The sequence below is a fragment of the Macrobrachium rosenbergii genome, chromosome 34, assembly GCF_040412425.1.
Source record: "Macrobrachium rosenbergii isolate ZJJX-2024 chromosome 34, ASM4041242v1, whole genome shotgun sequence".
Taxonomy (NCBI): Eukaryota; Metazoa; Arthropoda; class Malacostraca; order Decapoda; family Palaemonidae; genus Macrobrachium; species Macrobrachium rosenbergii.
The window spans coordinates 6,993,789-7,011,484 of NC_089774.1; the positions used below are offsets into that span (position 1 = coordinate 6,993,789).

At 40.5% G+C, this 17,696-nt stretch overlaps 1 protein-coding gene and 2 long non-coding RNA genes across 9 annotated transcripts in view; 1 reads left to right on the plus strand and 2 right to left on the minus strand.

Moving 5' to 3' along the window:
* The window catches only part of LOC136856135 (uncharacterized), a 28,785-nt gene extending 23,697 nt beyond the window's left edge, over nt 1-5,088 (minus strand). The window contains exons 1-2 of one of the 7 annotated variants that reach the window (XR_010858247.1): nt 298-5,088; nt 163-230 (exon numbers count right to left, since the gene is read on the minus strand). The gene's annotated coding sequence lies outside the window, so the exon portion shown is untranslated. Of the gene's footprint in view, nt 1-94 lie in introns of all 7 variants that reach the window. The other 6 variants (XR_010858248.1, XR_010858245.1, XR_010858244.1 and 3 more) reach the window with 6 other exon arrangements.
* On the plus strand, nt 4,295-6,316 carry LOC136856138 (uncharacterized). Its single transcript, XR_010858251.1, has 3 exons — nt 4,295-5,390; nt 5,529-6,148; nt 6,190-6,316. It is a non-coding gene; the product is annotated as an uncharacterized lncRNA (long non-coding RNA).
* Nucleotides 6,317-7,479: 1,163 nt separating this feature from the next.
* Nucleotides 7,480-17,354, minus strand: LOC136856136 (uncharacterized). Its single transcript, XR_010858249.1, has 2 exons — nt 9,187-17,354; nt 7,480-8,894 (listed from the first exon to the last, which is right to left on the minus strand). It is a non-coding gene; the product is annotated as an uncharacterized lncRNA (long non-coding RNA).
* Nucleotides 17,355-17,696: the final 342 nt, after the last annotated feature.

Here is a 17,696-nt window from a genome sequence, read left to right on the forward strand (position 1 = left end):
AGGGGAAATTCGACCACATCTCTCGGTGGCGGCGGGGAGATTCGACCACGTCTCTCAGTCGGGGATCCGGCGGTGGTGGCAGGGAAGATTCAACCTAAGTCTCTCAGTGGCGGCAGGGGAAATTCGACCTACATCTCTCGGTGGCGGCAGGGGAGATTCGACCTACGTCTCTCGGTGGCGGCAGGGGAGATTCGACCTACGTCTCTCGGTGGCGGCAGGGGAGATTCGACCTACGCCTCTCGGTGGCGGCAGGGGAGATTTGACCACGTCTCTCGGTGGCGGCAGGGGAGATTTGACCTACGTCTCTCGGTGGCGGCAGGGGAGGTTTATCTCACCACGCCTCTCGGTGGCAGCGGGGAATTTCGACCTACATCTCTCAGTGGTGATGGGGAAGTTCAACCTACGTCCCTCAGTGGCAGGTGGTAGCGGGGAAGTTTGACCTATTCTCTCGGTGCCGGCAGGGAAGTTCGACCTACGTCTCTCGGTGGCAGCGGGGAAGTTCGACCTACGTCCTCTCGGTGGCGGTGGGGAAGTTCGACCTACGACTCTCGGTGGCGGCGGGGAAGTTCGACCTACGTCTCTCGGTGGCGGCGGGGAAGTTCGACCTATGTCTCTCGGTGCCAGCAGGGAAGTTCAACCGACGTCTCTCCGTGGCGGTGGGGAAGTTTGACCTACGTCTCTCGGTAGCGGCGGGGAAGTTCGACCTACGTCTCTCGGTGGCGGCGGGGAAGTTCGACCTACGTCTCTAGGTGGCGGTGGGGAAGTTCGACCTACGTCTCTCGGTGGCGGCGGGGAAGTTCGACCTATGTCTCTCGGTGGCGGCGGGGAAGTTCGACCTGTCTCGGCGGCGGCGGGGAAGTTCGACCTACATCTCCCGTGGCAGCGGGGAAGTTCAACCTATGTCTCTCGGTGGCGGCGGGAAAGTTCGACCTACGTCTCTCGTGACAGCGGGGAAGTTTGACCTATGTCTCTCGGTGGCGGCGGGGAAGTTTGACCTACGTCTCTCGGTGGCGGCGGGGAAGTTCGACCTACACCACCTGTCTCGCTAGGTGGCGGCGTGGAGAATCGACCTGTCTCTCTTGGTGGTGGCGAGGAATCGACCTGCACCTCTCGGCATTGGTGGGTAGATTTGGCCTGCATCTCTCAGTGGCAGCGGGGATTCAACCTGTCTCTCGGCAGTAGTAGGAGGGTTCGATCTGCGTCTCAGTGGGGGCGGGGAATTTGACCTACACATCTTTGTGGCGGCGGGGATTCAAACTACGTCTCTCGGCAGTTGCAGGGAAGTGGAGATGCAAACTGGGAAACTGACCAGCAGCCATCAGGGCTATATAAACTGACCTTTGGCTGTCAGGCCAAAGAAAAGTTAGACCAGCTATGCTGCAGTACGATTAATTTCCACGCAGCTCTAGGGGTTAGCAAAAGCTCCAAACAGAAAACCAAGGCCAGTGATGATTGCAGGAGCTCTAAGGACACCATCGAGTTGCAGGCACACAGCTACAGAAAATGTTCACCAAGAGCTGCCTTTCTTGGGAAAGTGACACCTCTCACCAGAACCTCTAGTAGGGGCAATGACTACTTCAGTCAAACAGATCTAGGAAAGAGAGCGCTTCTTACAGTAACTCTGTGGGAGCGATAGTAAATTAGCTAAAGGATTTTACTTCTTAGAAGTAAAATCCAACCTTTGTATGCTACTCTTTGGATAATGACATTTGCCTACGTTAAGAAAACTGATACCTGCAACCATTGAAAAGTAGCTAAGCAAGGATGTAACATCATATGTAAAGCAGTTCTCACAAAATGCATAGCAAGAATGTCTGTAAAAACCAGAATGCTTTGGTTAAACTCTCCAAATGCACTCGAAATTAAGATTAAAAAACTTGCCTGCAAGTTATCTGAAAAATATCTAAAACATATGAAATTTTTAACAGGTGATTTGCATTCTCCCTAGGTATACAAACCAATGTACACGCACTGCCACTTACTGACACACCACAGCACAACAGAGAAGGAGAAACTGGATGCCTATGAAGGAGGGGGCTTCGTAGAAACAACTCTTCAAGCACAATGACTCTCTGCAAATTACTAAAATTTGTTAAGTTCCCATCCCTCCCCCTTTATTCATTCAATAACTTTTCCGTTAACTTATACTTTCCATTTTAAGAAACATTCAAATTGAGGATTTCACACTTAGTTCAGGAAACTAGACAAAAAGAATTAATCTCTTCACAACGCATTAAATCATGCACAAACCATCTGGATATATTCTCAAACCCCCATTCTCTTCATGTAATAAAAAGATATTGGTTAATGACCATTAACAAACCATATCTGACTCAATTCAAATTACTGTAGTAACGTCACTTACCTATGAGGTGTTAAACAATACAAGATGAAATATTACCAAAAGCACACTACTTTTACTTACGCGGGTCTGCAATATTTTTACACAGAAAAACCAAGTTAAATTGCGTCCCCCCCCCACCATTACTTTCAAGCAGCTATAACAGGCAACGTTAATAACACTATTAACACTTACAAAATTATTTCAATATTTTATGTGACAAACATCAACAATGCTTCATTTATTGTATACAATTTTATTATTTTACCTACTTATATGTGAAGGTATCTACAAAACACCAAACATCACACGACAAAATTCATCAAGGTAAACGTAGTTCTCCATCAAGTGGAGAAGCATTTTGGGAATTCTGTAATTATCAAAAAAAAAAAAAACAACTCTGGTGTAAAATTACCAAGCCCACCCCCCCCAAAAAAACAAAATGTCATTTATTGAGGGTACTGAACAAAGATATAAAAGCAACGTACTAAGACATGAAACTTCATCAAAACTTACTGTTTTCCCAAACATGTCTTTACATTTTAGAGCTTTATTTATTAAATGTACTATGCAGCTGAATAAATTATCTTCAACTTTTACCACTTTTTCGACAAACCAGCTTGGGTACAACACTGCTAGGGGTAGCTGAATAAATTATCTTCTACTTTTACCACTTTTTCGACAAACCAGCTTGGGTACAACACTGTCAGGGGTACAAGGAATGTATAACTAATTTACAGAAGCTATAGAATTTCACCTTGTTAACAGTCAACAATATCAAACGGCACTTTTCAGACCTCAAACTTCAGTCTTCAGGCTGCAAGGTTGTTTAACCAGGACAGAGGGAAACCATAGGCCATCTAGAAGGCTGCCAAAGGATTTTCTGCAATTATCAAGAACCTCCTTCTGTTAGGTCCCGCCCCATCCCCCTGACATATAGCATCATGATTTAATGACAATTCCACTGTTTTTTTACAAGTACACAATCACATTCAGATAATACCTTACTAAAAACTTACTTAGAATGGAAGTAGATTTAAACCATCACGTCAAGTGGAGAACTGATCAGAAGGTGCTTCAGTAGATGGTATTTTGTTTATGAAAGTTTGGTCTTACAATGGGGCAATAGCTGAAGAGTTTCGCTGTTCAGTACAGGGAGGCACTTCAGTCAAGTTTCTGTAAATTCTCAAATTTTTGGGTTAAGGTATGGCCCACCCCCTCCCTACAACAACTACAACCCATTTGCACACCACACAGAAAAGTTTTAATAGATTAAAGTCAGCCCCTCTGTTCATCAGGGTGATGATTTTGAAGATGTATGCGAAATATGTATAAAAAAGTTATCTACTGAAAAATAATCATTAAAGACAACAACACTCACTCAAGCAGATAGGTGTGTTAACCAATGACGAAGGGCTGAAATGTTACCAGAAGCAGACTATACTTCCTTTTAATGGTACCTCAATATTTTCTGCAATATCTAAAGTTTCTTGGATTAGAACCCTTCCCACCCAAATCCCCAATGAAATATAAGCGAAGCAGCACAAATAGCTTTTAAGGACAAAAAGATAATTCATAATAAAGCATAACTTTTCTTGAAGTATTTCACTTACTTCTGCGTGAAGGTCTAATAAGAATCAACAGAAAAACACTGCACCAAAGTAAGTGTAGCTCTTCAAGTGGCGAAGTGTGGGAATTCTGCAATTATCAAAGATTCTCTGTGTATGATTAACCCTCCCCCCATATTTCAAATATCAAGGACATCAAACCGAGTGTACACTATACGCCGTACAGCAAGTAACTTACATGGTAAGGTGTAAACGCAACCATCCACAATATGAAGAAGAAGAAGTACAAAACGTAAACCGTGGGACTTACAACAGGGAGGAAGAGAGAGAACTCCTGAAAATATCAAACACTTTCTGTGTTAGTCTTAAACCCCCATCCCCCCAATTTTTTTTTTTTTTTATCTTCCATCTTGGCCGTATCAAGATGTGACGAACAACTGCAATTCCCACAAATTCTTTGTTAGTCTCCCACCCCAATGTTTTTTCTTAAAATATAAACGGCATTTGATATTAACATTATTCAACAGTAACAGCTTATTTGCACTAGTTCAAACAAAACATTACAAGGACAAAGAAGAAATCTGTTCGATATATTTTTCACATTATCGGAACTTCAGTATGTAATAGAAAAAAAAAACAAAAATTATGAGCTTCAAAATGTGTCTTACACTGCTTCCACTCGGAAAAAAAAAAAAAAAATTAGTAATCACTGAACTAATCAGTATCCAAACAGAACTAAAAAAAAAAAAAAAAAAAAAAAAAAAAAAAAAAAAAAAAAATTTACCTTCCGAAATGTATTTATCCGATACCAGGGATTTGAATATCATGGAGTCAGCTTGACATTTAGCTACTGTCAAAGGCGAAGACAGGTGACAACTTCAACTAGTGAGATGGGGGCAAGTGACGGCTTCAATTGGTGACTCTCTTGAGGTGGGGGCAACTGACGGTTTCAACTGGTGACTCTTGAGGTGGGGGGCAACTGACGGCTTCAACTGGTGACTCTCTTGAGGTGGGGGCAACTGACGGCTTCAACTGGTGACTCTCGAGGTGGGGGCAACTGACGGCTTCAACTGGTGAATCTCGAGGGGGCAACTGACAGCTTCAACTGGTGACTCTCTTGAGGTGGGGCAATTGAGGGCTTCAACTGGTGACACTCTTGAGATGGGGGCAATTGACAGCTTCAACTGGTTACTCTTGAGATTGGGCAGGTGATGGCTTCAACTGGTGACTCTCTTGAGATGGGGGCAGGTGACGGCTTCAACTGGTGACTCTCTTGAGATGGGGGCAGGAGATGGCTTCAACTGGTGACACTCTTGAGATGGGGGCAATTGACAGCTTCAACTGGTTGACTCTTGAGATTGGGCATTTGACAGCTTTAACTGGTGACTCTCTTGAGGTGGGGGCAACTAACGGCTTCAACTGGTGACTCTCTTGAGATGGGGGCAGGTGATGGCTTCATCTGGTGACTCTATTGGGATCGGGTGACACTCTTGAGACGGGGCAGGAGATGGCTTCAAACTGGTGACACTTTGAGATTGGGGCAATTGATGACTTCAACCGTTGACGGGGAGATGATGGCATTTGTGAGCTCTTAAATGGTGACTCTTCAACTTGGTTAGGGGCAATTGATGGCTTCAACTGGTGACTCTATTGAGATGGGGGCAAGTGATGGCTTCATCTGGTGACTCTATTGGGATCGGGGCAATTGACGACTTCAACTGCTGAGACGGGGGCAGGTGATGGCTTCAACTGGTGACTCTTGAGATCGGGGCAATTAACGACTTCAACTGGTGAGACGGGGGCAGGTGATGGCTTCAACTGGTGACTCTTGAGATCGGGGCAATTGACGACTTCAACTGGTGAGATGAGGGCAAGTGATGTCTCCAAATGGTGACTTGTGAGATGGGATGGTGACAGCTTCAACTGATGAAGGCTTCGAGTGGCGACTCTCTTGAGATGGTGGCAGGTGACTGCTTCAACTGGTGACTCTCTTGAGATGGGGGTGGGCAAAGGCTTCACCTGATGACTCTCTTGAGATGGGGCCCAGGCAATGGCTTCAACTGGTGACTCTTGAGATGGGGACAGGTGACAGCTTCAACTGGTGACTTGAGATGGGGGCAGGCAAAGGCTTCAATTGGTGGTTCTTGAGATGGGGGCAAGTGACAGCTTCAACTGGTGACACTCTTGAGATGGGGGCAGGTGACAGCTTCAACTGGTGACACTCTTGAGATGGGGGCAGGTGACAGCTTCAACTGGTGACAATCTTTGAGATGGGGGCAGGTGACAGCTTCAACTGGTCTCTCTCTTGAGATGGAGGCAGGTAATGGCTTCAAATGGTGACTTTAGATGAGGGCAGGCAAAGGCTCAACTGGTGACTCTTGAAATGGAGGCAGACAACTGCTTTGATCAGTGGATCTCATGGGTAAGGGGAACATTGGCATTGAACTTCGCAATGTTTGACTCGGATCGCATAACTCTCACAAAACAAGGGCATTCTCGAACTTAACACAGCTGCTAAGTGGCAACACCTCTAACCACACAAGTTATAGAAGCATGCTAAAGCACGGTTTCTGCAATTACGAAGAACTTCATGGTTATCCCCCCCCTCCCCACGGTAATACCCTTCCTTGCAAATCTCCAAGATTACTAATAAAAGATTACAAATCACACCATCTCGTTCAAACCAAATCTCACAGCAAGAGTAGTAGTTTGATTTCTAAATTATGCAGTTATAAACAAAAACAATAATCAATTGTTATACAATATCAATCCACAGGAGTACATGCTTTTTATTTAAAACAATGGCATTAAGTATACTAACCAGCATAGAGGAAAATTAGGAACCAGATTTTCCCTTTCCATTACCAAGCCGTTTATAAAATTCACTGAATAATTCATGAGGGCAACTTTCACCTAAACCAACTGCTCTCGAGAGGCAAAGGTAGCTCTTCCACTTCAACCATCCACTTTCATGATGCAGAGAAGTTATGATTTGGAAATGAGGCTGGAAAACCCTTGACCACAACCTTTGCAAAACTAGGCAAAAGCACGCATTCTGCAATTGGCACGAATTTGATTAGTCTCCCCACCACCCTCCCCCCATACATTCTTCCATATTCCCCCTACATTGATAAACAGCAAAACACTACTTGTTTTCTCCAAAAAGCATTAAAAAGTACAGTACTACAATTAATATACTACCCATAAGGGCAAGATATTCACAACAGCAACTGAATGATATGTCAATTTACCACAATCAGATTTTCGTAATCTACATCTACTTTTAGTAGTAAAATATAAATGTAGCTCTTCCTAAGAGGAATGTCTGATGTTAGGCCCTGCAACCTTCCTGTGCATTGTCTATATTTTTTTCTTTTATTGATCAATGGAACTTTACAGCATTATCTAAAACCCCAAACCTGCATGCACTTGCCTACCAAATTGTTTCTGGTCACCAATGTAATTTATTAACAAGGCTCTTAAATATATATTCATTCCTTTGGACCAATAAATCTTTCTACGGTGTCTTCAGGTAGTCATATTGCTGAAATATCTCAAAATCTTTAACAGTTTTCTTTTTGTTAACATTTCCAAATTTAACCAAAAAACCTTATCCCCCTTAATGCCATGGCAACCTACTGTATCTCCCTCCCTCATCCTGCCTATATGCGCTTAGTTTGGAAAGTCCCCCCATCAATGGGTTTTCTATGGTGAACCTCCCGTTTTCTACGGTGCCTTTCCTACAAGCCTGGGCCACGCTAAGCAGCCACATTTTATCCTATGTAAGTACGTAATACTACCGATTTATTTATGCCTGTTTACTTTGTCAATTCTTGTACTTCGACTTTTTACGATACTTGTATTTATCTGTCCTGTGTCACCACTATAAGAGGTAGGAAATAAGGAGCAGGTGGACATGTACTGCTGGTTTATTGGTAAGAGACCCATCCATCGCACCGATGGCGTTCTCTTCGAGTACTCGCGTTCATCATCTTGGGTCGGCCGGTCTTTCGTGTCACTCCGGGGTCACCAGTGTAAGGACGGGATTGAGTGGCACACTGGCTGGGTGGTTACTGGTTTATTGGTGGTTCCTTACTAAATGAATGTACAGATTCTTCTAAGATGTTATTGGCCTGTGCGAGCGGCAAAGTAGCGTCTACACACAGACAGAGCAAAACAGAGGTAATGTTTCGGACATCTGTTTGCTGGCACAGGGAAATAACATCTTCGAAGATTCTGTACATTCACTCAGTAAGGAAGCACCAATAAACCAGTCAACACCCAGCCAGTATGTCACTCAATCCCGTCCTTACACTGGTGAACCTGGAGTGACACGAAAGAGCTGCCGACCCAAGATGACAAACACACATGCTCGAGACTGCCATCGGTGTGATGGATGGGTCTCTCACAATACTTCCCTTGTTTAAAGTGCAAGAATTGACACAATACTACTCTGACAGACATACAAAGTAAACAGGCATAAATAAATCAGTAATAGATACATATTTACATTGATAAAATGTGGCTGTTTAGTGTGACCCAGGCTTGTAGGACAAACACCATAGAAAATGGGAGGTTAACCTTAGAAAACCCATTGAGCGGGGACTTTTAAATGTTTACATAATCTGAAAATCTTTCCTCAGGTGTTGAGAGAAACAAAATCTATCCTCAAAAAAGGGGCAATGTGTCAACCATGCAATTATTATATCACATTTCAAATGAATTGTGGACATGTGTACTTTCCCAAACAAGAACAAATGGCTGTCATCCATAAAGAATTTAATCATTAACCCCCCTATATAATAAAAATCATAGGAAGTAAAACTTAACAGGCAAGTGGTCATCACCGATTCCTCATTCTTCATTAAACAAGTTGTCCATAGATTGATCTTTGAGAATGGTCATAGTAGAGTATAATGCAAAAGAGAGGTCCCACCATATGTAAACCTTTAGGTTTATTTCAATGCTGTTTACCAAAGCAGTTCCTGTAAAACAAAATTTCCACTGTAGACTTCTAGAACACTTACTTTCAACCAAATTGCTCTAGTAAATATACAGTACATTGCTAAAACCATCAAAATTACTGTCAAGATTTACTTTAGGTAGTTTAGAGAACATCTTAAAAGCAATATATATATATATATATATATATATATATATATATATATATATATATATATAGAGAGAGAGAGAGAGAGAGAGAGAGAGAGAGAGAGAGAGAGAGAATTACTCTGGAAGAAAACATTTAAGCCGTTTGTGCTAATTTGCATATCATACCTTATAAACTTCGTCTTGATTAGACCGAAGACGCAGCCACTTCTTATGTACATACATGAAGGCAAAAAAAACACAGCACCATTTTTGTTTGTGGATCCAGAGGGGGAAGTGTGATCTCACACACCTTCCAAGTAGGGCAAAGCTTTCACATATTTATTAGGGGGGGTATAATTTTCCTTTGCAGGGCAACATCGCATGTACCTGACGAATAGCATAAAATGCCTAAGCTACATACAATAAGCACACCATAGTGAGCTTTCCTAATTCTTGTAAAATGTCTTTAAATGCTGGATCCTATCATGGTTATTGCATAAGATTACAAGGCAAATCAGATCACAGGGATAGAATTCATTGTCATATAGAGGCATTCAAGGATTCAAACCAGTCAATAGAGATAGTTACTAAATAAGGCATCCACAAAACTACAGGAATAATGGTCAAGTCAGTAGCTTACTTCACTAATTCTAAAGTGTGATACCAAATTTATTTCATCTATATCAATCACCTCCCATTTGTCTGACAAGAATCGTACCATTTATTTGTGAGTGTAAGCGATATACATCCAAGCGATATACATCCCAAATTTTGCCATCAGCTGATTAGTTCAAGGATATGATAAACCCTAAAAAATAATCATTCCAAAGACAAAGAGCTTACAGCAGAAATAAAAATCCAAGTCTTGCATGTAATTAGCAATGAATTAAAACCAGGAAGAACAAGTGTCCCATTTTAAGTTCTTAAAACCAATAAAATTGACAAAAAGTGCAACCAAAGGAGTTAAAAGGCTATCAGTGCATGTAAAATAGTTAAGTTTTCTTTGAAGCTTCTTGCATTTCTAGTAAATGAAAGACCACATGAACCAGAAGGTTTCAATATCATGTTCTGGCAACATACTGATCAAATGTCCAGTTCTGTCTAACATAAAAACAGAATGCAGCTCACAGCATTTATATGAACAAATATACAGGCGTGACAATGTCAGGCTTATTTTTAGTTCAATGACAGCACAGCAGAGCCATTTTGTTAATTCGTAAAACTGACGGGCATTAATAATCATTATAACAATTCTGACCAGGGTACTGCAATCACTGTATAGTAACAACAAGAAGCTACCTAATTTGAATTCCAGCATACATTAATGGCAGACTGCAGGGAAAAAATGTTAAGACAACTTGACCGTGTCATTCATGCTTCATTTAAAACTGCTTCCCATGCTATCGAGTGTAAACGAACTGACCCACTGATGTATGTTGCCATGGCATGAAAGCAACCATGTAAGGGTCAGTGGCTGTGACATTACTGCAGCTGCTCTAAGCTTGTGTGCAAAACCAACATTATTGCAAAGACTGAAATTTCTTTATGTTGACTACCCAAAAAGCAATTAAATTTTAAAAACACCTTGAAGCCTTACCTATGAATCATGAACAAAGTATATAATAAAAACTAAAATTAACTGTTAGGAAAGATAAAAATTTACTTCAATTATGACTTTTTCAAGAGTTGCAATCTATGACCCAACTAAATCTACTATGACCACATGGCTGGCTAGCAACCACTGAACCTCATACAAAAAAAACCTATTGAATTACTAGAGAATTACCATAGGAAAAGGATGGGGGACCAACTACTCATGCATGTGGCTATAAGTACACAAAACATATACGGTTCCAAACCCATTTTACTCTGTTCCTTGGGGATCAGACAGTCCTAGCTTCAAATGGCATACGGTGCTTCCTGAAAACCAGCGGCTGCTTCGCAACACGCGCAGAAAAGGCTTTGCTGCTTGCAACACATTCGAGAGGTTTACATGGAATTACAACTGCGCTCGCAGGGGGTTTACACGCAGAGCCGACAAGGTTACCGTTGCCTGCTGGACTTTCCCTCTGCAGGACAGCTTTCATATCTGTGGGGGCACTGGAAAGGCAACTGATAACCCCTCCTCCCCTTCCTACTTTGCCATAGTTTTATCTTCCTCACTTTGTTTACAATTGCTCCAATTCATATGGCATTAAATTTTAAAGGTAAAATTTTATGTCAATCGGCTAAACATCACAAGATTCGATTTTGAACTTAACCTCACTATACCATACGCTAGCTCAATGTGTGCAACACAAAATATGAAACTGCATGTTATTTTGACAATTTTTAAGCCATTTTCAACGTATTTTTTTTGCAGAACTACTGTACATACTCTAAGGTAAGGCAACACCAAATTTTCGTTAACTATTATCTACATTCCCTTTTCAAAAAAACCCATTAGCAAATGTGGATAAAGCAACCCCAAAAATTATGAAGACCCATAACGAATGGATAAAGACTTTAATCATCTCAACTAAATAACTAACAAAGTATTAAAAAATTGAGTCTTACATAAAAAAAAAAAAAAAGCAATTACATTTACTGGCCAAATTTCCTTTTGGCTGGATCAATCAACTTACATGCGCCCCAGGTGTTCTTGCCCAACCGCAAAAGCGAACTTTCAAAAACGCTACACAAACTAGGCAGTGCACAGGCTGAATCGCAGTTCTGTGGGAACTAGTGATCCTCTGCCATCTTTGTAGTAGTTCAAGAACCTCACCCACTGCATTTCGAACCTCTTTATCAGTTACCCATCAACTCCTGCCCAACTCGTTGAAGGACACCGTACCAACTTCCCTTGTAGTCGTCAGAACCTGTAACAAACTTTCACAACCCAAACCCAACCCTAATCCTTTGACCTTTTGTTCTGGTACACATGAATGATTAAATTGTCAATCAAATTCTGCAGTATAAGGTAAAAGCAAGTTCAAAATAAGTTCAGTTGTACTTTTAGAATAGTCAGTATGGTTTACATTGCCTTTGAAAAAAAGAATTTCCTTTAAAAAAAAAAAATGTTCTGTAAGAAAATTTCCTTTAAAAAAATACCTTGCAACACTCGGGGACTGCACTAGCCCTTCAAGACGTACACGAAACGGCCAGGACACAGGACCCCTTGCCTGTGGCTGCACTATTGGAATACCTTGATGGGAAATATAGCCTCAGGACCCTTTGCCTGCAGCCAAACTTTTTTTTTTTTTTTTTTTTAAATTCATTGGAAACTTAGCAGAACTATAAGATCTTGCAGAGGACCCCTTGCCGTCTGCAATTACACCATCAGTTGTGCTTAACACCAACTCTTGTTTCTGGACAAAGACACAGCACTTGCTTATTTCTGGAGACTCCTGTAAGGACAGTATTGGGCATTTTTCATATTCACATACAGAACGTATTTCAATATTAAAAGACTCCTGTTGACAACTTTCCAAAGGTTCTACAAGTTTTATAGGTTTTACTTCTAGAAGTTCAACTGATATGCACTGGTAAAGCTTTACATATGAAGCAATCCTCATACCTCAAACTCATTTTACTCCAATTTACTCCTATACTGAACTGATTCAACACATGGATGTTACTTGCTTAACTGTCAAGCAAAAGTGTAGAAGTTTCATGAAATCTTGGGCTACGGTAAAGGTGTAGTTGACAGAAATTTCATCCCACCAACGCTACTCCAGATTTCCAATTTGACTTCCTGACAATTTCTGCCCCTTTGACTATAACTGCAACTTACCTTTACCATAGCCCCATCATATGATTGTGGAAGAACTATCATACTCTGAACTTCAAGGGGGTAGAATTATTTGAACAAATCTGCTTTGGACACCTTACACTTGTCATACCTCTACCTCGGTGACAGCTGCGAATTTCTATTCCGGTAACTGCAAATCTATCGGCACCCAGGGCTCAGGTTGAATATGAAAGAGCATGGGGTAAAAAGAAAGAGTGAGACGGGCATTCCATAATATAGGCTTTCCTACCTCTTACAAGTTTTCCCAAGCATGTTAACTACTACCTCAACATACAATTCATCTCTGACAATGATACAATCATGCTACTTTTAATACTACTTTCCAGAAGCTTATATGCAAGTCTAAGCATGTTATAGTTAATTCAAGTCGTGATTCTCATGAAATAACATTAATTATCAGCTAAGTGTGGAGGAACTCTTTACTCATAGTCTAAAGCAGCTTACAAAAAATTAACTCGTGATTCTGTTATGGAAAAAAACATGAATTATCAGCTAATTGTAGAGAAAACTATTCACTCAGTCAAGTGCTTACCAAATTCTGGACAAACTGAAGTTTTATATTATTCTCAAGGAAATTAATAATCAAGAAGTCACCAATGATCAGAAATACTGGGCATGAATACTGTATTTTTTTATTAACTCATGCTAATCAACTGTGTCCTTAATGAATGCACAGATGATGATAAAATCCTGAGCCAGTAAGTGTTCAGATTGATATGTCAGGCAACAAAACCAATTGGCTGTAACAAATCAAAATTCCAAATCCCTCCCCATACCTCAACTAAACTTGTGCTCACAGTCGGAACAGAAGCAGTTTCTTGAGTCAGGTGGTGGCCCATACAGGTTGCATGTCGTCACAGCAAGGCCATGGGATGGTATAAAAGAAAGTTTTGAAGGTGAGATGAAAGTGGTGAAAATTCCATATTCAAACATTCATACCTGCTTAATCTTGATATAAAAAAAAAAAAAAAAAAAAAGAATCTAACCCAATTATTGCCAAGAAACTATGTATTGTATAAGATTATCAAAATCTCTCCAGAAAGCACAGTAGTCAACTAAAACGAATGATACGTCTACCAGTCACACAAAGGGCATGGGTGACGGCTGCTGCTGAGGGGGTAGTAGGGGTGTAGTGTTCAGTTCGAGAAGAACCTTTGCTGCGCAGTTTGTACAGGTGCCATGGGAACACCACACTGCAAGGAGTAATACGGTTTCGGGAGTATCGTATTCGCTGTTAAGCTCTTGTACCAATATTTCAAGATTCCTCAAGACATATATTTGAATGTAAAAGGTATGTAGGATTGCAGTTCTTAACCAGTGCGCTGTCAACAGACTCGTTGCTGCAGAGTACTAAACCAAATCAGTGCAAGGGATGGTTCCCGACGGCCTGGGGAGGGAGGCGTTGTCCATGCCAATCGACATGCGAACACAGCAACTGCTGTAAAAAGGAAATCATTAACTAAACCATTCACAGATAATTAAAAGGTAACCAAAATGATACTCAAGCCAATCCTTCGCCATTTTCATTTTATTCTGAGAGTACATCTTTCCAGCCTCTAGTGGCCAGAAAATGGCATAATACATAAAAACATGGTTTACAGATTTTTTGGGGGTCAAAATTTGACTTGTGACTGTCAACGATACACAATACATAATAACGTATCACTACATATACTTTAAGGAAAAGTCATGATGATTAACGAAAAATAAGCCATGTCGTGCTATCACTTACATCAACATTCAAGACTTAACTGCTAATAACCTTTCAACATGAAGCCTCCAACTACACAGATCTTCATATCTCCTATTACCAAATGCTATTCAAAATTATTTTAACTTATATTCTACTACTTATTAAACTTTTAATTTCCTTCATTAACAAATTAAGGTTGACTAAAAATTACTCTAGTTATCTTACTGTCAATGCATGTAGTTCACGGCAACCACTTGCAGAAAATATGTGGAAAGCTGAAATAAAATTAAATTATCCTGCAATGATACTCTACCATCCAACCTTTAAACCAAGGTCATTGTTACAATTAGCTCCTAACTACTTTCATCAATTCTATGAAATCCTCTACTGGCCATTTCCGTAAAATTTCTTCACTCATCGATAAGAAAGTCCTAAAATACTAAATCAGTAGATCTTATGGTTGGTTGGGGGGGTCCAGGCTAGTTTAAAGATCAATACTCCTCTCTCAGACGCACCCATTAACTTTCTAGACTTGCCAAGTGAGGCCAAACGAACACATCTACAGCCAGGCTCACAAACAGTATTTATCTTTCAATGTTCTACACTTCACTGCTGTAAAACAAAACCCAATTCCTAATTTGCACCAACACTTGCACCTGTGTGGTAAGCCAATATATTTCCTAAAATGTCTATTTCTAAGCTATATCGTGAGGTAGCCTAACGAATGGTACCGAGAACCTTCCACGTAGTAAAAAGAGTCCTTACCATTGATAATTGTAACATTTGATCACTAACTGGGACCATTTAGGTCAGCATGCAGGTCTCTCTGTCAAGGGGACACTTCACACTGCTTTATAGGAGTGAGATGCAGCCCATAGACAATAAGGTACATGCAAGACTGCCTAACTGGTACCACTATTTGGTAACTAACAGGGTGCATTCTATATATATTCAACAAATTAAATTCACAATAATGATGTTTATAAACGATGTAACCTTGCCCTCCACAAACACTGAATAGCCTAAGTGACTGTAACACATTATAAATACCAAGTCATACTGCTAATATACTTTTGAGTATGAAAACCACATCACAGTTTACACTATTATACCACTTCACTGCATAAATTGCCTTGCTTTGCCCTTTCAATTTATTAAAAAGTAAAGCCATATGCTTTCTTCCTTGTTTACCTTCCACCTAATGACGTCACAAATCAATAGAATCTGGTCGAAAATATTCCGCTTTGACCTAAATTCCCCCTCCCTTATTGACCACTGTAATATAGTTAATATTCACTATCACCACAAAGACTAATTAGCCATTAGGCCAGTTTTCGTTCAGGGGAAAGTGGGCCCCCCCCAGGGGGGTCTATGCGTGACCAAAAAAAGGTCCCCTACCACTCGCGTCCCCCCCCCCCGGTTTCCGGAGAGTGGCCCCGACGACCCTGCAACTTTCACTTTGACTCTCCGTCTAAATTTAACCTAACCTGGGCTGGTGCAATAATAATGCGAAAATAATAGCAAATAAAAGCTATAAACATTAATAAATAATCTTTGAATACTAATAGGCATTCTATTTCCGCCCTTTAAATGTGGCCTTCGTGCAGTTGCCATTAGGCAATATCCTATATTTATTTTAAAAGCCATATGGCAATATCCTACCGTATTTAACTTAAATTTAACACTTAAAAGCCCTGAGTGGGGTCTAATCCTAGTTATAATAACACCAACCTAGAATAAGACACTTTAATATACAATCAGCAAAGCTAACTTACCAACATAAACAAAGCAATGACTTTTGACAGATCAGCTGATCGATATTAAACACTATAAAAAAAAAAAAAAAGAATCACGCCGTCACAACATGGCTTATTTCTTACCGTCCATCTTCACGAAAACGTTCTTAAATAAAGAAGCAAATCACTGTTTAATGCAAAACCATCAAATACAAAATAACAATTCAACGTCGGGATACAAAACAATCGGTGAAAGTGGCAGGAGACGGCGGTCTGGAGAGAGAGCGGGCGGCGGAGCTTCTTCCTCTTCGGCGGTCGGTCCTCGAATGATGGAGGGTGGGTGAGGTTCGCCTGATGTCACCAACATTCCGCCTCTCCCACGGTCGATGGCGGTGTATTCATCCGCCGGTGGAGGGAAAGCAGGGCCTGGATTTCTGGCTCATTTTCGTAAGGCGAGGCATTTTCTCCGTATCTCGATTTACTTTCAGTAACGTGTTAATAGTATCTTTTCTTATATTACACTTCGAACGGGTATAATGACGCTATTCATATATTTAGACGTGTTTTTTTTCCGCTGGGTTCCGCGTACGTGCACAGACACCGAGGCGTTATGCGGCCCAAGGGCGCTGTCTCACAGCACGTAACTAATGGCTGTTTAATAAATTAATTTATTCTTCATGAATATAAGTATAAATATCTTCCTCCACGTAAGCATTATTCATAAGCCTATATAAGTAGATTAGGTTAGTCACGTAGAGTGTAAGGGAAGAAAAAGTAAAGAAAAAAAAAACAACTGCGCATCGACCCTCAATGTAGACCCCGTCGAAAATATGGCAGACGCTTCGTGACGTCACATTTTGTTGGGTCATATTTTTCGCCCCCTCCCCCCCACGCCATTAAAAGATGTCGCCATATTGATTCATCGATGTGTCACGCGAAGATGACACATGCATGTGGTTACATAATTACATATATATGTATATATATACATTATATATATTATATATATACATTATATATATGACTTCAATCTTATGTCCGGCAAACTCAGAATATTGCACATTAAATATATAAATTATATAATATATATATTTATATATAATGAAATAAACCCCTGTAAGCAATTATTAACACACTGGCCTGAATTTAAACCTACTGGCATGGCGTGCAATCATTAAAAAATCGATTAAATTTATACCAGGCCAAATGATGACCCGGTTTATTCTTTCGTTACAATTAGTCGTCATTTCTTTTGTGCTCTGAAAGTGGGCCACTATTTTTTTACATTTAACAATTGCAGATGTTCTGTTGCATTCTTGAGCCTTTTAATTATTTATTACTTTACAATGGAAAAATACCATTTTTGTTTATTTGTCATTTTTAAATACCCCGTGTATGATATTAATCATAAATTATTGTGACATTATTTACTGAATCACGAAAATACTGAGAATGATGAATATAAAGACAAAATCCA